This window comes from Leptodactylus fuscus, chromosome 1 (genome assembly GCF_031893055.1).
Source record: "Leptodactylus fuscus isolate aLepFus1 chromosome 1, aLepFus1.hap2, whole genome shotgun sequence".
Taxonomy (NCBI): Eukaryota; Metazoa; Chordata; class Amphibia; order Anura; family Leptodactylidae; genus Leptodactylus; species Leptodactylus fuscus.
In genome coordinates, this window is record NC_134265.1 from 225,101,946 (window position 1) to 225,123,937 (window position 21,992).

Below are 21,992 nucleotides of genomic sequence, written 5' to 3' on the forward strand. Positions count from 1 at the left end.
GCAGTGTATGCCCACATGTATGACACTGGTGTACCCCGGATAACGTACTTAATGCCATATGTGGGTAGAAATGGCTGTTTGGGCACAGCCGGGCACAGAAGGGAAGGAGCACTATTTTGGTTTTTGGAGCACAATTTGGTTTTTGGAAGTCATGCCACTTTTGCAAAGCCCCTGAATTGCCAATAAAGTGGAATCTGCAGACATGTCACCCCATTTTGGACACTAGCCCACTCATGGGATTTATCAAGTGGTGTAGCGAGAATTTTTAACCCCTGAGTGTTGCATTTATTTAGTTTCCAGAAATGAAATCACAGCTGATAATGAAGTTAAAAATGAAAATTTTCCAGAGATTTGCCATTTTAGTGCCCGATATGTTGTGCCCAACTTATGTCAGCAGAGACACTCCAAAAACTGGTAAGCGGGTATCCCAGGCACAACAGCTTTTAGAGCGTTCATCTCTGATACAAGATGGGCACAACATGTTACGCACAGAAATGACGGATTCCTGGAAAAATTGTCATTTTCACCTCTCACAATCAGCTTTGTATTCATTTATAGATAATAAGTTATAGCAACACTTGGGGGTTAAAAATGCTCTCTGTACCCCTGCATAAATCCTTCAGGGGTGTAGTTTCCAAAATAAGGTCTCATATCAGGGGATTCCACTTTACTGGTGTTTCAGCTCTGCAAAAGTGTCATGGCATCCAAAAACCAAACCGTCTGCGCTCCAAAAACCCAATGACCCTTCTTCCCTTCTGTGCGCGGCTGTGCCCTAATATCAGTTTATACCCACATATGACATTACGTCCGTTATCCCGGGTACACCAGTGTCATACATGTGTCATACATGTGGCATAAACTGTAGTTTGGGCGCACAGCAGGGCGCAGAAGGGAAGGAGCGCTATGCGGCTTTTGGAGCACAGATTTGGATGTTTGGTATTTGAACGCCATGTCATGTTTGTAGAGCTTGTAAGGTACCAGAAAAGTGGATTCCCCAAAGGAGTGACCCCATTTTGAAAACTGCACCCCTCAAAGTATTTATCAGGGGGTGTAGTGAGTATTAGTATCCCGGACGTGACTGCACAGCGGATGGCGAAGAGGGAATATATAAGCTGTGCGGAGGACATTGGGAACACCAAATTCCCTACTATGTCCCAGTAGCTCCTATGATTGGGGGAGTCACTTTGGGGGTCACTTCTGGTGTTTTTTCGCTCATAAGCTGTAAATTTGGGGTGTCCCCTGATATTCGCTCGCACAGCTTATATATTCCCTATCTGCCGCAGCCAGTTGTGTTCTAATAATTTGGCGATTTTTGGGGGGTTTTGCCTTGACATTGCTAGATGCTATATTTTCTTTATTCTTCTGGTGACGTTGCCATATAAGGGCTTGTTGTTTGCGGGATGAGATGCATTTTGTAATGACACCATTTTTGGGTGCCTACAACTTACTGATTACATTTTATTAACTCTTTCTTGCTGGATTAAAAAAAAAAAAAAAATCAATCCTGCATTGAGTTTTACATTTAAAATTTATCGCCATGCAGCGTACAGTATAAGTAACATGTGACCTTTATTCTGCGGGTCGGTACGGTTACGGCGATACCTCATTTATGTTATTTTTTTATGCAATACTAAGTCTGCAGAACAAAAACACATATGGGGACATAAATCAATGTTTTTTGCATCGCCATCTTCTGAGAGGCGTAACATTTTTATTTTTCGGTTGACAGTGTTGGTTGAGGGCTTATTTTTTGCGGGACAATGTCCGCTTTTTATTGGCACTGTTGTGGGGTGAATATGACTTTTTGATCACTTTTTATAGCATATTTTGTAGGATGAGATGGCAAAAAATCATTACTTCCGGCGAGTTTTTTCCGTTTTTTTTCCCCCGACGTTCACCGTGTACATTAAATATTATTTCAGTTTTATTGTACAGGTTGTTACGGACGCGGCGATACCAAATATGCATTGCTTTTTTTAATTTTTAGTGCTTTTTTTTATATAATTCATTTTGTATAGAAAAAAGGGATTTTTGGACTTTAGAACTTTATTACTTTTTTCATACACTTTTTTTTTTTTTAAACTTTTTTTTTTACTTTTTCATGTGTCCCTTTAGGACACTTGAATCAGTTGATGCTTTGATGAAAGCATCAACTGATTCTGCACAATAGCAGACAGGACACGAGCAGGACATGAACCTGCTCGTGTCCTGTAAGCTGCAGAGGAAGTGAGCTGCATCGCTCACTTCCTCCATCGCCGGGCAGAAGCAGCAGGTATGTGGGGGCTCCGGTAGTCTGGGGTCACTGGCCAGACCCCAGACTACCTTTTACTGACATTGGCACCCCCCGATCTCGCCGCGGGGGGTGCCGATCACTTTCAATTATCGGCGGATCCCTTTCGATCGCGCCGTGATGTTTGACGGCGCGATCGAAAGGGTTAACACGTCCAGTCGGACTCAGTTCCGACTGGACGTTATGGAGGAAGGGGTTAGGTGTTAGTAACACCTAACCCCTGTCCCCCCGCACCCCTCCCCCCGCCAGAAAGGTACCTAAAGGCCGGACGTATTTCGGCAATAGTCCGGTCTTTAGGTACCAGCACATGAGGCCGTAAATTTACGTACGGCGGTCCTCATGTGGTTAAAAGCTCTGCCCGTTTTTAAATAATACCCTAGAAACGATTATTAAAATCATATTTAACCGTGCACGGTGGGCGGTTCGTGCACTGGTGGACGTCATCTTGCTGGCACGCCTTCCTCTGTGTCTTCTTCCAGTGACATCCTCCTGGGCTCTTCTTCCCCACCTCCATCTTTGTTTCTTCCAGAATGAAAAAGTTTGTGAGCGTACTGCGCGTGCGCAGTACGCTCGCATAGTTCTAAGGGGAACTTAGAACTACAACAAAAATGGTGCCAGAGCGTGCACAGTACACTCGCGAACTTCTTCATTCCGGAAGAAACGAAGATGGAGGCGGGGAAGAGCAAGTCCAGGAGGACGTCACTGGAATTAGACACAGAGGAAGGCGTGCAAGCAAGAGGACATCCACCAGTGCACGAACCACCCACCGTGCACGGGTAAGCATGATTTTAATAATCTTTTTTAGGATATTATTTTAAAACGGGGGGTTTAAAATGAGATTAGTGGTGCCTGAATAGCCGTTTCAAAGGCTAATCAGGCATATGTGGGGCTCATACAGCATCATTTTGCTGATACAGCCCCTTTAAACTTGTCTGTAGCTGTCCCTATAGAGGTCATGTGTCAACTTTCACTGTAGCCATCATGGGCGAAGCAATGGGGAAAAAATACACCAAAAAGTTGCTTGCATCAAAACACTTTGTATATGTGAATCTAAGGCTCTATGCACAGGACCATGTGCTTTGTCATTGTGCTAGTCGTGTATTTCACAGTGAGCACACCATTCATTTCTATGCCCTCATGCACATGCCAGTTTATTATCATGGATCCTTGTATGTGGCAATGAGCCAGAGGCAAAATGCAGAACTTTAAACCCTGTTGGGACACATCTTGCCAGGACAAAAGATACAGTTGGCCATGAAGGCTTACGGGTTCTGTATGCAATCCTATGGCACATTTAATCACAAATGTTGCATATGAACATGCAGATCCTCCACACTCAATTGATAACATTTTTTGGAAATCAAGCAGGTCAAGGTAGTGTTTACAACATCTGTAAGGAACATTCCTGGGAAACTCTTGCATGGGAGAGCATTTTACTGCCGAAAAATGCAAGTTAGAATTCCTGCAGTGAAAGCCAAAACTTGTGCCTACAGGAAATCCTGCACATATAGCTAAGCTGCTTCTGACCCTTGTATCACTGCTACACCTTGTAGCACTACTACACTATTTGCGATAGCTCCGCAGATCATCACACCAGCAGTTGGGACAGTGTGTCCCTCCACAAGAAAGGCAGGAATGATGTACTTAGAACGAGGCCTCCATACTTAAACCTGGCTGTTGGATCTCAAACAGACCTGGACTTGTCACTAAAGACAATATGGTTCCAGTCCACAGTAGTCAGAGTTTCTCATTCAGACCACCACTGCAAACAAACCATGTTTATGTCCTCTTGTGGAAAGACCCAGTGTCTAATAAAGACCAAAGCAGTAATCCTTTACCTGTCATAACTGCATGCAACAATCTAACATTTCGATTTGGACATGGGTTTTTCTGCCAATAAGAGCAGATAGTGAAATGGAAAAAATAAAAACGATTATACTTAAAAATGTTCCAATCACGTTTTTATAATAAACAATTTTCTGTCTAACGACAATCCTTTTTAGGATGCGTTTGGAAGGACTTTATTCATTCCAGTCCTTCACATTATATGCAGTACTGACATAAATTCTACATAGTAAAGTGGCAGGGTGCAAACAAGAAACAAGATAAGAATTTCTTTAAGATACATCACCTTTAGTAAGATATAGATATGCATATACGACACTTTTAATTTTTGGTGTCAACTGAACAAACATTTAGTTATTTTGCTTTAAAGGCTTATTTCGTCATTGCAGCAGAGTTTATTTTAGTGACATGCACAATTCAAGGTTTATAAAAAACACAAGTTTATCCATATAAATGACCATATCTGGTACTCAATCTCAGTACCACAGTCAACTGCCAATTGGTAGGGAAAGATGCCCATAAAACAAATACTTGAAAAGGGAAAATCTAACAAAAAGATATGTAGTGAGACAAAAGCATCAGAATGGTTAAAAGGGCTCTATCAGCAAAATTTTGTTGTATAAGCCCCGCATATGCGTGAATAGCCTTTAAAAAGGCTATTCAGGCACCACTAATCTTATTTTAAACCCACGCCCTTTTTAAAATAAAACTATAAAAACATATGGGTAAATCATACCTGAACGTGCACCCTGGGCGGTGATGTACGATCCGACATCATCTTCTGGCACGCCTACCTCTTCTTTCGGTGATGCCCTCCGGTCCTGGCTTCTTTCCCGGCTCCCTCTTCATCTTCTTCCAGTGGTTCAAATCCGATTGGTTGAAATCCGGCGCATGCACAGTAGCGCTCCCTCCGGAGCTACTGCGCACACTCCGGCACCATTTTTCTCAATGGCAGTGCCGCCAGAGTGTGTGCAGTAGCTCCAGAGAGAGCGCTACTGTGCATGCGCCGGATTTCAACCAATCGGATTTGAACCGCCGGAAGAAGAAGCCAGGACCAGATGGCATCGCTGAAAGAAGAAGAAAGAAGAGGTAGGCGTGCCAGAAGATGACGTTGGATCTTGCATCACCGCCCAGGGTGCACGTTCAGGTACGATTTACCTATATGTTTTTAAAGTTTTATTTTAAAACAGGACGGAGGTTTAAAATAAGATTAGCGGTGCCTGAATAACCTTTTTAAAGGCTATTCACGCATATGTAGGGCTCATACAGAAAATTTTTGCTAATAGAGCCCCTTTAAGGTAGGGGATTGAAAAAGCATGTATATTTTTATTATTCTATAGCAAGCTGTTTTCCCCCCTCAAAAATATCTAGCTGTCCTACCCCTTCTATACTTATACTTTTGAAACACACTATGATAAACACTCAGCAAGAATGCTCTAGTATAACAACTTCCATCCTTGGAATTCACATCTTAATGTGTCATTAGACAATGTAGCTTGCAACCCATATGCAAAACCATATTTACAGTCCATTTCATTTTTAGCCAAGTGGTAATAAAAATAAAAAAATAAAGTCATCAACTTTAGTAAATTATATCTTTCTCTTTTCAGCGGCAGAGATCACAGCAAGGTCTTGAGAACAGATGGAGTTTGGCGCTCTACATTTAATTTTAATTATTAGCAGCAGACACAGAAACAGTCGTGCCCTGTTGAAGGCTAAACGCATCAAGGAAAAGAAAAAAAAAAACTTGTTCAGTCAAATATCAAGGGCCATGGTAATGCGAGACAGCCTGATTGAATAGATAGGAGCTGCGTTTTCAACCTGTTACTACACGGTTTTCTTAATATATACAATGCTATCCATTTCACCAAACAGAGTCTCCCTTGTCCACAGTCATTTAAAATGCCATTGTCTGCTATATGTTACTAAAAAATTAAATATCAATTAGATAGTCTAGTCAGTGGACATCTGCTTTTACTTCTGTTTACCAGTGCTGGTGAGTTACCCTAATTTAACACACTATGATAAAAATTTCTAAACACACATTCTTACAGGTTGAACCCAAGTTTGAGAGTCCAAATTTCTGCAGGATGATTTTCTTTTGTACATAATTCTTATATTACTTTGCCAATTCCCCCCTTACTTCACCCATCTGGAAACATGTAACAAGTATACAAGAAAACTACAAAATACAAACTAAAAACAGGCTATTTGTGTATCTTAAAATATTCCTGATTAGTAATCTACCACCATACTGTGTATACAGATACTATGGAGGCAAAAGTGTCTCCATGATAATAGATAACAAATCAATGAAAAAGCCTTCCATCATATCCATTATAAACAGAAGCAATAATGCTGCTGTGAACTGAACCTTAAAGGGAGTCTGTCACCAAAGCACTGAAAATGAAGCCAGCCCTGCAGACAGGGAAAACACTTGTTTCACGTTTGTTTCAGGTGGCCCTAACCTATGTGAAGCAGTGCCTCCACTGCCAAGCTAATACAATTTTTGGCAATTTACATATGAGCTCTTTGGAGATCATAAGGGGTGTTGGAAAAACAAAAAGGTGACCGCTAGACAACAGAGACACCGATTCACACGGTGAAAGCACAGTTTGATTTAGCTAACCCTGTCTCAGTTAAAGTAGCACCCAACACAAAAATATTAAATTTCTAGACTGTTAAAGTACTTTATATACTGATGCATCTCAATAAATTAGAATATCAAAAAAAAATGTTTTCAGTACTTCAATTGAAAACGTGAAACCCATATATTATATTGAGTCATTACAAACAGAGTGAATTTTTTCAAGTGTTTATATCTGTTAATGTTGATGATTTGGGCTTACAGCCAAGGAAAACCCAAACGTCGTTATCTCAGTAAATTAGAATATTATATAAGACCAACTGTAAAAAGATTATTTAACACAGAAATGTTGGCCAAATGGAAAGTCTGTACAGTAAATGCCCTCAATACTTGGTGGGGGCTCCATTTACATGAATGACTGCATCAAAGTGGCAATGTGGCATGGAGGTGATCAGCCTGTGGCACTGCAGAGGGGTTATGGAAGCCCAGGTTGTATGATAGCAGCCTTCAGCTCATCTGCATTGTTGGGTCTGGGGTCTCATCTTCCTCTTGTCAATACCCTAAAGATTCTCTATGGGGTTAAGGTCAGGGGAGTTTGCTGGCAGGTCAAGCACAGTCATACTGTGGTTATTAAAGGGGCTCTATCAGCAAAATTATGCTGTATGAGCCCCATATATGCGTGAATAGCCTTTAAAAAGGTTATTCAGGCACCGCTAATCTTATTTTAAACCCCCCGCCCGTTTTCAAATAAAACTATAAAAACATAGATGTAAATCATACCTGAATGTGCACCCTGGGCGGATGTGCACGATCCGAAGTCACCTTCGGTCCCGCCTTCCTCTTTTCTTTCTTCCAGTGACGTCCTCCTGTCCTGGCTCTTTTCCGCCTTCATCTTCTGTTCTTCCGGCGGGTTGTCTTCAAATCCCGCGACGCCATTTTTTGTTGTAGTTCTAAGTATCCCTTAGAACTACGCGAGCATGTGCAGTACGCCGGCGAACTTCTTCACTCCAGAAGAAAAGAAGATGAAGGCAGAGAAGAGCCAGGACAAGAGGACGTCACTGGAAGAAGAAAGAAGAGGAAAGCGGGACCAAAGATGACGTCGGATCATGCACGACCACCCAGCGTGCATGCAAAGATATGAAACAGGCGAGGGGTTTAAAATAAGATTAGCGGTGCGTGAATAGCGTATGTAAAGGCTTTTTAAAGGCTACTCACGCATATGTGGGGCTCATACAGCATAATTTTACTGATAAAGCCCCTTTAAACCAGGTATTGGTGTGCTCTGCATAGTCTTTGACTCCTTTTTTTCATCCCCCTTCGTTCCCTCCCCCCTCTCAATTTATTAAGCTGTGGTAACTGTTGTAGCATCATGGCTTCATGTTATGTCATGATAGAAAAGCATTATCCCCAACAACATTAAATATACCTATTTTCCAAAATTGTGTATTTCACTGCTACAGCCAGCTATTTTAGGTGAAAAATACCAGAAATCTCCAAGTAAACCCGAAAGGACGCCATTAATGCTTGTTACCAGTGTTTTTATATATTTAGAACTTCAGAATGGATGGTATTGGAGTAAGCAAATTAACCTAAGGTACCCTCAAAAATGTAAACACAGACAATAATATTACCCAAGTCAATACTTCATGTTATTATGCAAAATAGGGGATGGGAATGTTCAGACATGTAGGAGGTGCCAAGTCAGCGGATCAGTGGTGAATCACCAGGGACAAAAGGGGCTCACGTTAAAGAGAAATTCTTATTGCTTTGCCTACTGACAACTCTATGTTCAGATTCAACAGGTGTTGCCAGTGGTTCAATAGATAAGTAAAGAATTTACTAGAATAATGATAAAAGAGTAAGCTTATTGGCCAAGACTGGCAATAATGAATTTATAATCAAAGAAGAGACTAAAAATGACTGAGCTGCATTTAATCTTCAGTACAATTTCCCTTTCACACTACAGCAATGTAGGAACTTAAACGCCGAGCAGCTAAGTGGGTGGAAGATGAAAGAATATTTTTTTATTTTTTTTTTAACATTTAACTCTGCCCACACAGTGGGAGTAATATGTCAGCAGGACTAAAGAGAATGTTGCAGCGTATTAGAGATTTTTCCTGTTCAAGACGATCCAGAAGCTTAAGTTTTTAAAGCAACAATCTTGTATGTCTTTCATCTACAATGTAAATGAAAAGATCTAAAATGACATGTTTATTTGTCTGCTCCCGCAACAAAAAACCTTCACCAGGGAGCCCGGCTTTTAATCTCTTTTACATTACAATAAGCTGTAGATGTATTAAAAATGTGCGCCCTTGGAATTTAAATTATTTGTAATTATCAAATGTTTTTAAAAGGCAACATTGCCATAGAGAAGCTGAGATATGCTATTAACAAGAGCCGGAGAATCAAAGTCATGAAAAATACTTGCCATGTAACATTGCATCTAATATACTGTATATTCAGCCCTTGTATCCTGTCAAAACAAGGAATAGATTGCATGTTTTAGTGGACCGAACAGCCTGCCGAGGAAATAAATCGCTACTATAAGTCATTTGTTTTTCAGATTTTTTCATAAATAAATGTGATAAATAGAGATGAGCAAACAGTAAAATGTTCGAGATTCGATATTCGTTTCAAGTAGCCCCTCAATATTCGACTACTCGAATCGAATATCAAACGCTATTATAGTCTATGGGGGGGGGGGATGCTCATTTCAGGGGTAGGCAACGTTCGATCAAATTATACTTACCAAGTCCACGAGTGAGGGTCGAGCTGGATCCTCCGAGAAGTTTTCTCCGTGCAGCATCCCCGCGGCATCTTCCGGCGCTGAATTCACTCTGACAGGCATCGGGCATGGGCAGCGCCGACTGCGCATGTCCACACTACAAGCGGGCATGCGCAGTCGGCTCTGCCCAGGCCCGATGCCTGGCAGAGTGAATTCAGAGCCGGAAGACGCCGCGGGGAAGCTGCACGGAGAAGACTTCTAAAGGTAGGAGAAGAACCAGCATTGATTGGCCGACTGTATAGCATTCGGCCAATCAATGCTGGTTCTGCGTCAAACTTTTCCATTCAAATAGCGAGTGGTACTCGATCGAGTACGAGTATTTTGAATACCGTAGTATTCGATCGAATACCTACTCGATCGAATACTACTCACTCATCTCTAGTGATAAAGAACAATCATATCTGCCATAAGATAAACCAAAAGCAACTTTGGCTTTCAGTATGTTAACTTGTTATTTCCCTACACATTTCAGAAATCTATTTCCTGTGACTCCACACAGCATATACTGAATACTTATCAATTAGACAATCCTCTGGACACTGCCAATGACACAGTCACCTGCTGCTGTGGATGACTTCCTAGTGCAAGGGGAAAATACCTTAGTTTGCACATTTCTGTGGCAGAATTTCCTAGTACGTTTCTTGCTGATGACCTAAAATTAGTGTATGCAGAGAAGTAGTCTGCAGGATCATATTTACATAAAAAAAGGAAAGTAAAAAGAACAGAGTTCCATAAAAACACCTCTGCCAATCACCTGCTGTTCCTATTTTGGAGGCTTCCTAGATTCCAAACTCATGTCTGCTTTCAATACATCAGAAACACCCACTCAGACAGTCACTGCATGCATGCATGTCACCTCAGCAAGCGACTCTCTGAGCATCATTTGAGGTGCGACAAAAGGGATCAGCTGAAACCTGTGAAGAATGGGAATATGGCCTGATTCACCTGCATTCGGCAAATCCTTTTGAAGTCACTATTTGACATCTTCAAAAACTGATTTCAAACGGTTCAGATTAAAACTGTGTCAGCTTGTATCAGTTTGTGTCCGTTTTGATCAATCAGTTTTTGTGTTTTGATTTTTCTTTCCCCATTTTTTTTTTAATTTATACTATTTGGTGGAATGTCCAATGTTTTGATCACTTTCAATTGCATTTTTATTTTTTTTTTTTAAATCAGAGGCGAAACAGCAAAAAACTTGTGGTTTGCCTCTTTTAATGTTTCCCCCCCCCCTTGCTAAAGCATTCACTGCATGGGAAAAATATTTTTTATTAGTTTGTAGACCGGGCATTTGCAAACAGGCATTTGCACACAGGTATACATAACATTGTATGTGTTTCACTTTATTTTTATGTCTGTTCTAGGGAAAGGGGGAGATTAGAATTTTTACTTTACTAGAATTTTAATCTCAGGGAATCTTTTAACTAATTCAATATACTGCAAAGCTAATGCATTGCTATGTATTGAAAAATTCCTAGACTTCTATTACAGGCTGTCTAGTGCAGCATGTAATACAAATGCAAATGACCTTTGACTTGTATCCTCTGTTATCTGAACATCCCACTTCCTTACAGTTACACTGCCCTCAATCTTGTATGATATGTCTATTTCTTTGACTCATGGTGAGGTCTCATGGTCTACTCAGGTGTCCTCTGATTTATAAAGTGCTGCAGAATCTATTGGTGCTATATAAAGTTATCATCATCACCACCATCATCATCTTCTATGGCAGACTAGCCTGGGAGCCTTCAACAAACTGTCATACTCAAGGATCATGGGCAGTGGATTTCACTCAGGATCGAAGTCCACCCTAAAATAGCACGAAAAAGGTAAGGGATGATTAATGCCTATGATCGTTGTGGACACTCATCACTGAAATACAGCGGAGAGGTGATTGATATGGCAGCTGTTCAGCTCCTGATAGTATGGCGGGCATACAACTATGATTTTTTATTATTATTATTATTATTATTATTATTATTATTATTATTATTATTATTATTATTATTATTATAGCTAAAAAACAATTTAGGACATAGAACCATTTGAAATGGTCCTCTTTGGCAACTGCTATGTCTATGCCCACTAACAATACACAATAGAGCAGATGTATTAAGTCTTAAAGAAAAATGGCCTTTGATGCTGATAGCAACAGCTTCACAGCTTCTGAAAAACTACAACTGTATTGTGATTGTTTGCTATGGGCTGTTTCTTTTAGGCTGAGGCCCCACATTGCTGAAACGCAGCTTTTTTGCTGCAAATTTTGCTGCACTTTTTTGGGCCAAAGCCAGGAATGAATTGAGCAGAGAGGAGAAGTAAAAGGGCTTCCTATAGATTTCCCTTCGTTTTATAGCAATTCTTTGCTTTGGCTCAAAAAACCACAGTAAAATCTGAAACAAACAAAAAAAAAAAAAGTGCTTTTCTGCAAAGTGGGGCTTCAGTCTTAGATGGTTTTAGGAATTTGCCCCTAGTGTGTATGTAGGGGATAAACTCTCCCTGGCAACACTTAGTTAAAGCATTGCTAAGGAAAACGTCCCATTAAAAGAGTGTTGTGGGAAAAACCATGGCGACAACGCATCGTGGTTTTTCCTGCAGCCCTTTTCACAAGGTCTGCAGAGGTTTGCTCTGTTTCAATTATACAGTGTTGGCCAAAAGTATTGGCACCTCTGCAATTCTGTCAGATAATACTCATTTTCTTCCAGAAAATGATTGCAATCACAAATTCTTTGGTATTAATATCTTCATTTAATTTGTCTTCAATGGAAAACCACAAAAAGAATTGTCAAAAAGCCAAATTGGATATAATTCCACACCAAACATAAAAAAGGGGGTGGACAAAAGTATTGGCACTGTTTGAAAAATCATGTGATTCTTCTATAGTTTGTGTAATAAACAGCACCTGTTACTTATCTGAGGCACCTAACAGGTGGTGGCAATAACTAAATCACACTTGCAGACAGTTGAAATGGATTAAAGTTGACTCACCTCTGTCCTGTGTCCACCACATTGAGCATGGAGAAAAGAAAGAAGACCAAAGAACTGTCTGAGGACTTGAGAAGCAAAATTGTGAGGAAGCATGAGCAATCTCAAGGTTACAAGTCCATCTCCAAAGACCTAAATGTTCCTGTGTCTACCGTGTGCAGTGTCATCAAGAAGTTTAAAACCCATGGCACTGTAGCTAACCTCCCTAGATGTGGACGGAAAAGAAAAATTGACGAGAGATTTCAACGCAAGATTGTGCGGATGGTGGATAAAGAATCTCGACTAACATCCAAACAAGTTCAAGCTGCCCTGCAGTCCGAGGGTACAATGGTGTCAACCCGTACTATCCGTCAGCGTCTGCATGAAAAGAGACTGTATGGTAGGATACCCAGGAAGACCCCACTTCTTACCCAGAGACATAAAAAAGCCAGGCTGGAGTTTGCCAAAACTTACCTGAGAAAGCCAAAAAAGTTTTGGAAGAATGTTCTCTGGTCAGATGAAACAAAAGTAGAGCTTTTTGGGAAAAGGCATCAACATAGAGTTTACAGGAAAAAAAAAATTCTGAAGACTACCAACAAATTTTGCAGCATAATGTAGGGCCCAGTGTGAGAAAGGTGGGTCTCCCTCAGAGGTCATGGGTCTCCCTCAGAGGTCATGGGTCTTCCAGCAGGACAATGACCCAAAACACACTTCGAAAAGCACTAGAAAATGGTTTCAGAGAAAGCACTGGAGACTTCTAAAGTGGCTAGCAATGAGTCCAGACCTGAATCCCATAGAACACCTGTGGAGAGATCTCAAAATGGCAGTTTGGAGAAGGCACCCTTCAAATCTCAGGAACCTGGAGCAGTTTGCCAAAGAAGAATGGTCTAAAATTCCAGCAGAGCATTGTAAGAAACTCATTGATGGTTACTGGAAGCGGTTGTTCACAGTTATTTTGTCTAAAGGTTGTGCTACCAAGTATATGGCTGAGGGTGCCAATACTTTTGTCCGGCCCATTTTTGGAGTTTTGGTTTGGCTTTTTTTTTATTCTCTTTTGTGTTTTTTCATTGCAAGCAAAATATATGAAGATATTAATACCAAAGAGTTTGTGCTTGGAATCATTTTCTGGAAGAAAATGAGTATTATCTGACAGAATTGCAGGGGAGCCAATACTTTTGGCCAACACTGTATGTATACAGAAAAAGTCAGCGTTTCCGTAGGAATAATTGACATGCTATGATTTCCAAAAATACAACAGTTTTGGAAATAGCAGCATATCTGCTGCATGGATTTTTCCGCAATGTGTGGATGGGATTCGTCAGAATTCCATCCATTTTGAAGGGAATGCAAAACACTGCGATTTTTTCGATGTGCATAGAACATGTGAGAAAATGGAACAGAAAGCAGAGTGCTCCATTCTTCATGTAGTGGCCAGACCCAGGGCCGCCATCAGGAATTTTGGGGCCCCATACAGCCCAAGTGTCTGGGGGGCCGCCATTTTAAAACTACTTTATTTTGTGACATACCAATTATGTGTTACCTCCCAACTTTTGAAGAGGAGAAAGAGGGAGAAAATGTGCGGCGCGCCGCAACAAAATTTGGCCCCGCCTACTTTTCTGTTGACTCCGCCCATTCTCATTCATTTTTCATGTGCTCCCACACAGTATAATCCTCCTACAGTCACCCGTAAATTATATATCCCCCCTCCATCTCTGTCCCCAGTTTCATATACACCCTTCCTCTGCCCCCAGTTTCATGTCCCCCCCTCCATCTCTGTCCCCAGTTTCATGCTGTTCTCCCCCTTTCAACAGCACAGTTTCATGTCCCCCTGTCTCTACCCCATTGTCATGCCGTTCCCCCCTCATCTGCCCCAGTGTCATGCCATTCTCCCCCTTCATCTTCCTCAGTGTCATGCCATTCTGCCCCAGTGTCATGCCATTTCCCCCCTTCATCTGCCCCAGTGTCGTGCCGTTCCCCCCCTTCATCTGCCCCAGTGTCATGCCGTTCCCCCTCTTCATCTGCCCCAGTGTCATGCCGTTCTCTCCCCACCCCCTTCATCTGCCCCAGTGTCATGCCGTTCTCTCCCCACCCCCTTCATCTGCCCCAGTGTCATGCCATTCCCCCCCCCTTCATCTTCCACAGTGTCATGCCGTTCCCCCCCTCCCCTTCATTTGCCCCCCAGTTTCATGGGCTCCTTCATTATGTTCCATCTTAATGTTAAACACAAAACAAATACACTTACCTCTTACATCGCTCCCCCAACGCTCCTCTCTCTGCTCACTCCACTGACATAATTGTAGGCGCGATGTGATGACGTCATCGCGCCTACACACGCCAAAGCCGGGCAGCAGCGTTTAAAGCAGGAGCTGAGCTGTCACAGCTCCTGCTTTAATCGCGTATGTATTCAGCTCATCAGCGTCCGATGGACACCGATGAGCTGAAAACGGGACTGGCAAGTGCTGGGGCGGGCAAGTGCCGGGGGGCCCCCAGAGGCTCTGTGGACCCCGGCACTTGCCCGACTATGCCCTGCGCTGACGCCGGCCCTGAATGACTGCTGCGGGCGCCAGGGGGCCGGCACACGGTGGCGGGCCAAAACAGGGCCCCCTCCATTTTTCAATTTTGCCAGGCCCCTGACGCCAGTACCAGTAGTACTGGCCTATCGGCGGCCCTGGCCAGACCAGTTTGCTACAGATCAGTTTTCTTTCATGTTAAAGCATATCATTAAAGTAACCTCTGTGCAGGTGTCAAGCAAGCAAGGAACATGGTGAAGACTTTAGCTTAAAGTAGAGGTATAATGTTAACCTGGACAACCCCTTTAAGCTACACCCTTTTCCATCAAGTCATACCCCCTGGTCCAACTAGACTCTTCAAGTATCTTAAAGACATAATAGAACTGAGCCATTGGACCTTTTCTGCCTGTAGAGATTGAGAAGAAGAGAGCAATATGTGGTTTTTACAATTTTGTGCAAGTTGGGTATTGAAAAATTGCATCATTATACACTTTTATTGTGCTTAGTATCTCCTTCAGACATTTATCTTCCATTTTCATGATATATTTGAATTGAAAATAATTAAAAAACATTTATAAAGACATAGTAAATATGATACAAAGTATGTGGTGACACCCCCCCATACACACACACACTTAAGTCCTATAATCAAAGTGGGGTCTGTCCCTCCTCAACAATCAGTATATCACTGTCAGCTGCTGTCCCCAGAGAATCAATCCACATGCCTAACACACTTCATAGATATTCAATTACCACACTAGGTTAGTTGATCACTTATAATTTCCAAAACAGTAATAGACCTATGTATATCAAAAAAAAAAATAAATGAATTGAGTTGCCTAAATTAAAATAAAGAAAGTAAATTGCTTTCAAAAGCACATACCAAAAAACCTTAAAATCTGGTCACGCTCTGGCCATCACTATTGTATAGGTGTAGATATAGAACGGCTTCAATCCTCTGTGATTAATTACATTGGCATTATGCTTTGCAGTCCATTTTATCTGTAGTGCAGCCAATATACATTACCATCTTTAAAATGCATTGTAAACTCAAACATTTTCCTTTGATAAATTTCCTAATAAATTGTAAACCATTGTTTTTTAACCCCTTCCCGCTGATGGCATTTTTTGATTTTCGTTTTTCATTTTTGACTCCCCTCCTTCTACACCCCATAACTTTTTTATTTCTCCGCTCCCAGAGCCATATGAGGTCTTAATCTTTGCCGGACAAATTTTTCTTCGTGATGCCGCCATTAATTATTCTGTATAATGTACTGGGAAGCTGGGAAAAAATTCAGAATGGAGTGGATTTGAAGAAAAAATGCATTTCTGCGACATTCTTACGGGCTTCGGTTTTACAGCGTTCACTGTGCAGCCAAAATAACATGTCATCTGTATTCTGTGTTTCGTTACAATTCCGGGGATACCAAATTTATATGGTTTTATTTACATTTTAATCCCTTAAAAAAAATCCAAAACTTAATTTTTTTTCTAAAAGTCGCCATATTCTGACAGCCGTCACTTTTTTATACGTCCGTGTACGGGTATGAATAGGGCGTTTTTTTTTGCGGGGCTGGGTGTACTTTTTAGTTCTACCATTTTCGGGGAAATGCTATTGATTTGATCACTTTTTATTCAAATTTTTATCAGAATCAAAACAGTGAAAAAACGGTGGTTTGGCACTTTGACTATTTTACCCGCTACGGCATTTACCGTACAGGAAAAATATTTTTATAGATTTGTAGAGCGGGCGATTTCGGACACGGGGATACCTAACATGTATGTGTTTCACAGTATTTAACTACTTTTATATGTGTTCTAGGGAAAGGGGGGTGATTTAAATTTGTAATACTTTTTTAATTTTTAATTTTTTTTTTTTTTACTTTTTTTTTAATTTTTTTTTGCATTTATTAGACCCCAGGGGGTCTGATCACTAATGCAATGCATTGCAATGCATTGCAAAGTACTGGCACTTCTATTGCAGGCTATGTAGCATAGCCTGCTATAGAAGCAATGTAATGACAAGCCGTGGAGCCTTCACAAGGCTCCCGGCTGTCATAGTAACGTGACGCCGGCCCCGGAGCTTACTCCAGGTGCTGGCGATCACCAGGAAAATGGCGCTTCGGTCAGCTTTGACCGAGGTGCTGGAAGAGTTAATGCCTCCGATCGGTCCGGAGACATTAGTGTCGGTTGTCTACTGCGTAAAGCAGTAGACACCCGGTAGCTATGGCGGCCGCCTGGCTCCCGGGCGGTCGCCAGAGTTACACACCCAGCATGCGCCGTACTAGCACGCCGTATGTCGGGAAAGGGTGAAAAGATTTTTCTGCCACTGCTTTGTAGAATTGCATAACAGTGTGGGCTCTAGTTATATGTTTCCAGGATATCAATAATAACATTTAGACAGCCTATTAACTGACAGCTTTCATTAAATAGGTTCAGGCTTTAGGACTATATTGTCTTTTCTGGCCGTCCTCTGGCACTACATTAATGAGAATCTGCCAGCAAACATTATTTTGAAGCAGGGAGCAAATGCTCCTCTGGAATGTGTAAGTTACTGTCCATGCACAAAAGAAACCAAGTATGCATTCCCAGTAACCTGAACATAAGAGGTGATACCTTCACATAAGAACAAATGCTAGAAGGTGCTGGTAAAGGCTATTCTTTTCTGAGTAAAGTCAGTTTTATCAGTTTTTTTCCATCTCCTATGTGGGGTCAAGAGAACAGAGGATGATATTTCAGAACAAGATTATTGTGTCTGGCAAGAATGTGACCAAGACCTGAAAAGAGATTTAAACAGACAGAATATGTCCCACATGTACTGAATGTATAGCTTCAAAGCAGAGTATAAATACTGTAATTTTATTCTATTTCTACATTTTTGTTGTAGTATTCTACTTTACTATCATATTACAGCATTTATTAATGTAATTCTTGTGTGCCCTGAAGTTTCTAATTGTATAGGTTTTCCTAAAGCTAGAATTAAAGCCTTTGACCTTATTGTTAATTAATAAAATCAATGTTGTCAGCATCAACGTGCAGATATCACACATGTATATTTCGGACATCCATAAGTAAGGTATGGACTTAGCATCTTGTCCAAGTACCATCCTATATCACTACTTAATGTAAACTGTAAAGAGGACCTTTCACCACTTTTGGGCACATGCAGTGTTATATACTGCCAGAAAGCCGACAGTGCGCTGATTTCAGCGCACTGTCGGCTTTCCCGATCTGTGCCCGGTGTAAAGAGCTTACAGTGCCGGTACCGTAGTGCTCTATGGTCAGAAGGGCGTTTCTGACCATTAGCCAGGAATGTCCTTCTGCCTCGCGCCGCCAATCGCGCTGTGCTGTGGAGCGAGGAGGAACGCCCCCCTCCCGCTCCTGATAATGCTCGTCTATGGACGAGCTGTGTGAGCAGAGGGAGGGGGCGTTCCTCCCCGCTCCACAGCACAGCGCGATTGGCGCCGCGAGGCAGAAGGACGTCTCTGGCTAACTGTCAGAAACGCCCTTCTGACCATAGAGCACTACAGTACCGGCACCGTAAGCTCTTTACACCGATCGGGAAAGCCGACAGTGCGCTGAACTCAGCGCACTGTCGGCTTTCTGGCAGTATATAACACTGCATGTGCCCAAAAGTGGTGAAAGGTCCTCTTTTAAATTGTTTAAACTGCAGACAATTTGCTTGTCACTCCCAGTGCCTACTATGGTTTATCAAGACCAGGATGGTTTCATCCCTGGTCGCAAGGTAAGGGATAATTTGTAATGTCATTTACTATGTCCATACCATGCCTTCTCTCCATAGATGTGAAAAAGGTCTTTGATCATGCCAGTTTGCCTTTCCTGCTTTCTTTTTTTAAGCACATTGGCTTGGGCCCTGTTGAGAACATGGGTTTGTGATATCTATCAGGCCCCTGTGCCTACTACAAGAGTTAATATGGTGCCATCTCCCCACTGTCATACTTCTGACAGCACCCACCAAGCTTGCCCCCTCTTCCTGTTGATTTCTGAATTGACATTTGAATTGTAATTTAGGACGATCCAGGTGAACTGTGACATTCATGAATTAAAAATGGGCAACCTTCAATCTCAAACTTGTGGCATATGCCAATAATCTTTTATTTTTCCTTACAAATCCTCCTACCCTCTCTTTAAAATTAGATGCCAGAATGGCACAGGTTTCAAGATATTGCAAACTTTAAAATCAACCTACAAAAATTAGAGGACCTCAATGTGAGCCTCCCTTCAAAGCCCCACCCCTCCTTTGCCAACTATCTTCCTTTCCACTGGTCTGCTGAGGCAATAATTATCTTGGAATGTCAGTGCCAAGGAACCTCAAAGAGATTTGCAATAGAAATAATTTTCCATTTGTGTCTGTTCCAAAGATGAACGGTGGAATGGGTTTACCCAATTTGATGATGCTCGCCTCTAGGGACAGCATGACAAATTTGTCACTGTCCTGCTGAATTCGGGAATAGACAGGAGGTACAGCAATGTATCTGAGGGTCAAGAACTAAAACATCTACTTAAATTTACATAATGAAACTTCATGCTGTAAGGCAATAGCAACAAGAATGTGTTTGATAGAACATACAATAGAAAAGACACATAGGTTTGTATGAGGAAGCAAATTTGTGACAAATAATCCAAGGTACAACCTATAAAAAGTAATGTGTATGCTTACTACATTTATAAGTCATTGCAACTGTGGCAATATATGCAATATATTTATTTGTCTTCCAGTTTGTGACTCTGTATACTCATACCCTATCATTTCAAAGTTATTTATTTTTTGCCTCTGTATTTGCAAACCATGACTAAGAAAAATTCCTAAATACGATCTGAATTAAATGATGTAAAAGGGCAATAAATAAAATCAGCAAAGTTCATTATAATTTCCTAGCCAAAAAAATTCAAGGCACCTACTCAATTTGCAATTGCAACAAAGAAATAGCCTGGCATGCCATCTAGAAGGAAAATATATTTATTTTCTAGATAATCGTTGGCTGCAGTTGTAATCTACAACTTTAACCTCACTGTAATGTAAGAGAAAATACATTGTAGAGTTGCAGACAACGTGCACATCCCCAGGGAATTCTGTCACATAATATGGATTTTAACATGTTAAATATTAATGCCAGGCTGTAAAATCTCAAGGTTGCTGGTTTATGTTAAGGACACAAGTAAAAGTCATCTGACATTATATGGGGCTGCTTCATTTGGTATAGTGGAACACTGTACTTAGAATAACTAGGCCCCCACATTGCTTAACACGTCACAAAAGAGAAGCTCATCAGAGGAGATAACATCTATTCCAGGGATAGGGAACGTACGGCTCTCCAGCTGTTGCAAAACTACAACTCCCAGCATGCATACTTGATCTGCTGTTCTTGGAACTCCCATGGAAGTGAATAGAGCATGATGGGAGTTGTAGTTTCACAGCAGCTGGAGAGCCGAAGGTTCCCTACCCCTGATCTATTCTCTGTATTTGCCTTTTAAACAAAGTATATAGACAAGTACAATACTTCTGATTCATAATGTTTAAGGGGTTTTCCCAACTCGCCTGCTCACCAACTTGCAGGCTGTATGCTCCGTTCAATTCCTGGTTTTCTCAGTAAATTGGTGGGTGGGGTTTCACTATAATACTACACGGGGCGGGAGAGAAAAACAAACTTACATGTTGCAGGACCAAGAGTCAGCTTGCAATAAACTGAATTTTAGGACTGTGTTTACATACAGAGGTAACAGACTCCCTGTCTCAGTCCTTATCAGCAAAATTCTATTTGCAGATCTGATAACTGGAAGAGCGGGAGATAAACAGCTCTGAAATATAAGCTCACTCCGAGCACTCAGCTCCCCCTCCCCTCCTGAGAGCAGAGAGTTGCTTTACTTGTCCTGGGCGGAGAGATAAGATCATCCCCAGGTCCCTGGTTATGGAAACAATGTGTGAACAATGAAGTGAATAATCTCAGATAGTAGCCAAACAAAACAGTTTTGCTGAAGCGATGTATTTAGGAAAAGTCTTCAATCCACATAAACTAGCAGTCTAGATAGGATCCTTGAGATGGGACAACCCCTGTAATGTAATGATTTTTGTCAGTCTTTTTCATCCTACAGAAAGTGCTGGTGGACAAGTATGCTCAGCTACTCCCCTTCCCTCATCTTTGCATAGTAGTCCTCTGTATGGAAGACAGCAAAAAGCTGTTGGTTGTAGTGAACAGATATACATTTCCATTCACGCTCTGCAGTTAAGAGATGATTAATATACGAAGACCTGGCTGTAGGGAACGTGGTCCACCAATTCTGTTCACAAACAATTAGATCATTAGGCAGGCATGCATATTGTTATATAGTCTGAAAACCAGGTGGCACCACACCATGTAAGTGCCAGTAAACATAACTCTTCACTGAATGTGTTCGATAGTATATAAATAGAAAACACTTAATTTTTGATGTATACAATGAATAAGGCAATTAATAGTACACCAACCCTATTAAGTCCTAAGCACCTGTGAGAGTTATAAGATTAATACATTGACATTTAGAAGACAGTTGATTAAAGGCAAGATTATCCTGTTATATACTACGGTTCTCTTGGTAATAACCAGTTACTGAAAATAAGGTTTATTTCTAGAATTGGCGAAAAAGTCAGGATTTTTTTTTTGAACATCCATTAGTGTGAGTCTGTGCATCTTTCTCTGCAGCTGTTCTCTCCTCCTCTACTTCCTTATCCATAGATTTCTATGGGCAGTAACTAACCCAATATCTCAGTGCACAGATCCTATGTACAGATGTTATCAGTAAACTCAGAATGAGTGTTGAGTGCGGGAAGTGAGGAAAGAGGAGGAAACTGGAGAAAGGAGTGACTAAGAAGTGGAGGAAAAGGTACGTTTTCACTTACAATGGGTCAGATCATTCCCATGCTTATTGTCAAGGCAGTGAATATAACAGTGCTCTAGTGCCTGAGATGGTCAACAGTCACTCTACCATTAAAGGGGTTTTCCCATCTCAGCCTTTCAG

At 41.4% G+C, this 21,992-nt stretch overlaps 1 protein-coding gene across 4 annotated transcripts in view; it reads right to left on the reverse strand.

The window, feature by feature from the left end:
• Positions 1-21,992, reverse strand: part of PSD3 (pleckstrin and Sec7 domain containing 3) — a 396,137-nt gene that overhangs the window by 172,657 nt on the left and 201,488 nt on the right. The window lies entirely within an intron of this gene.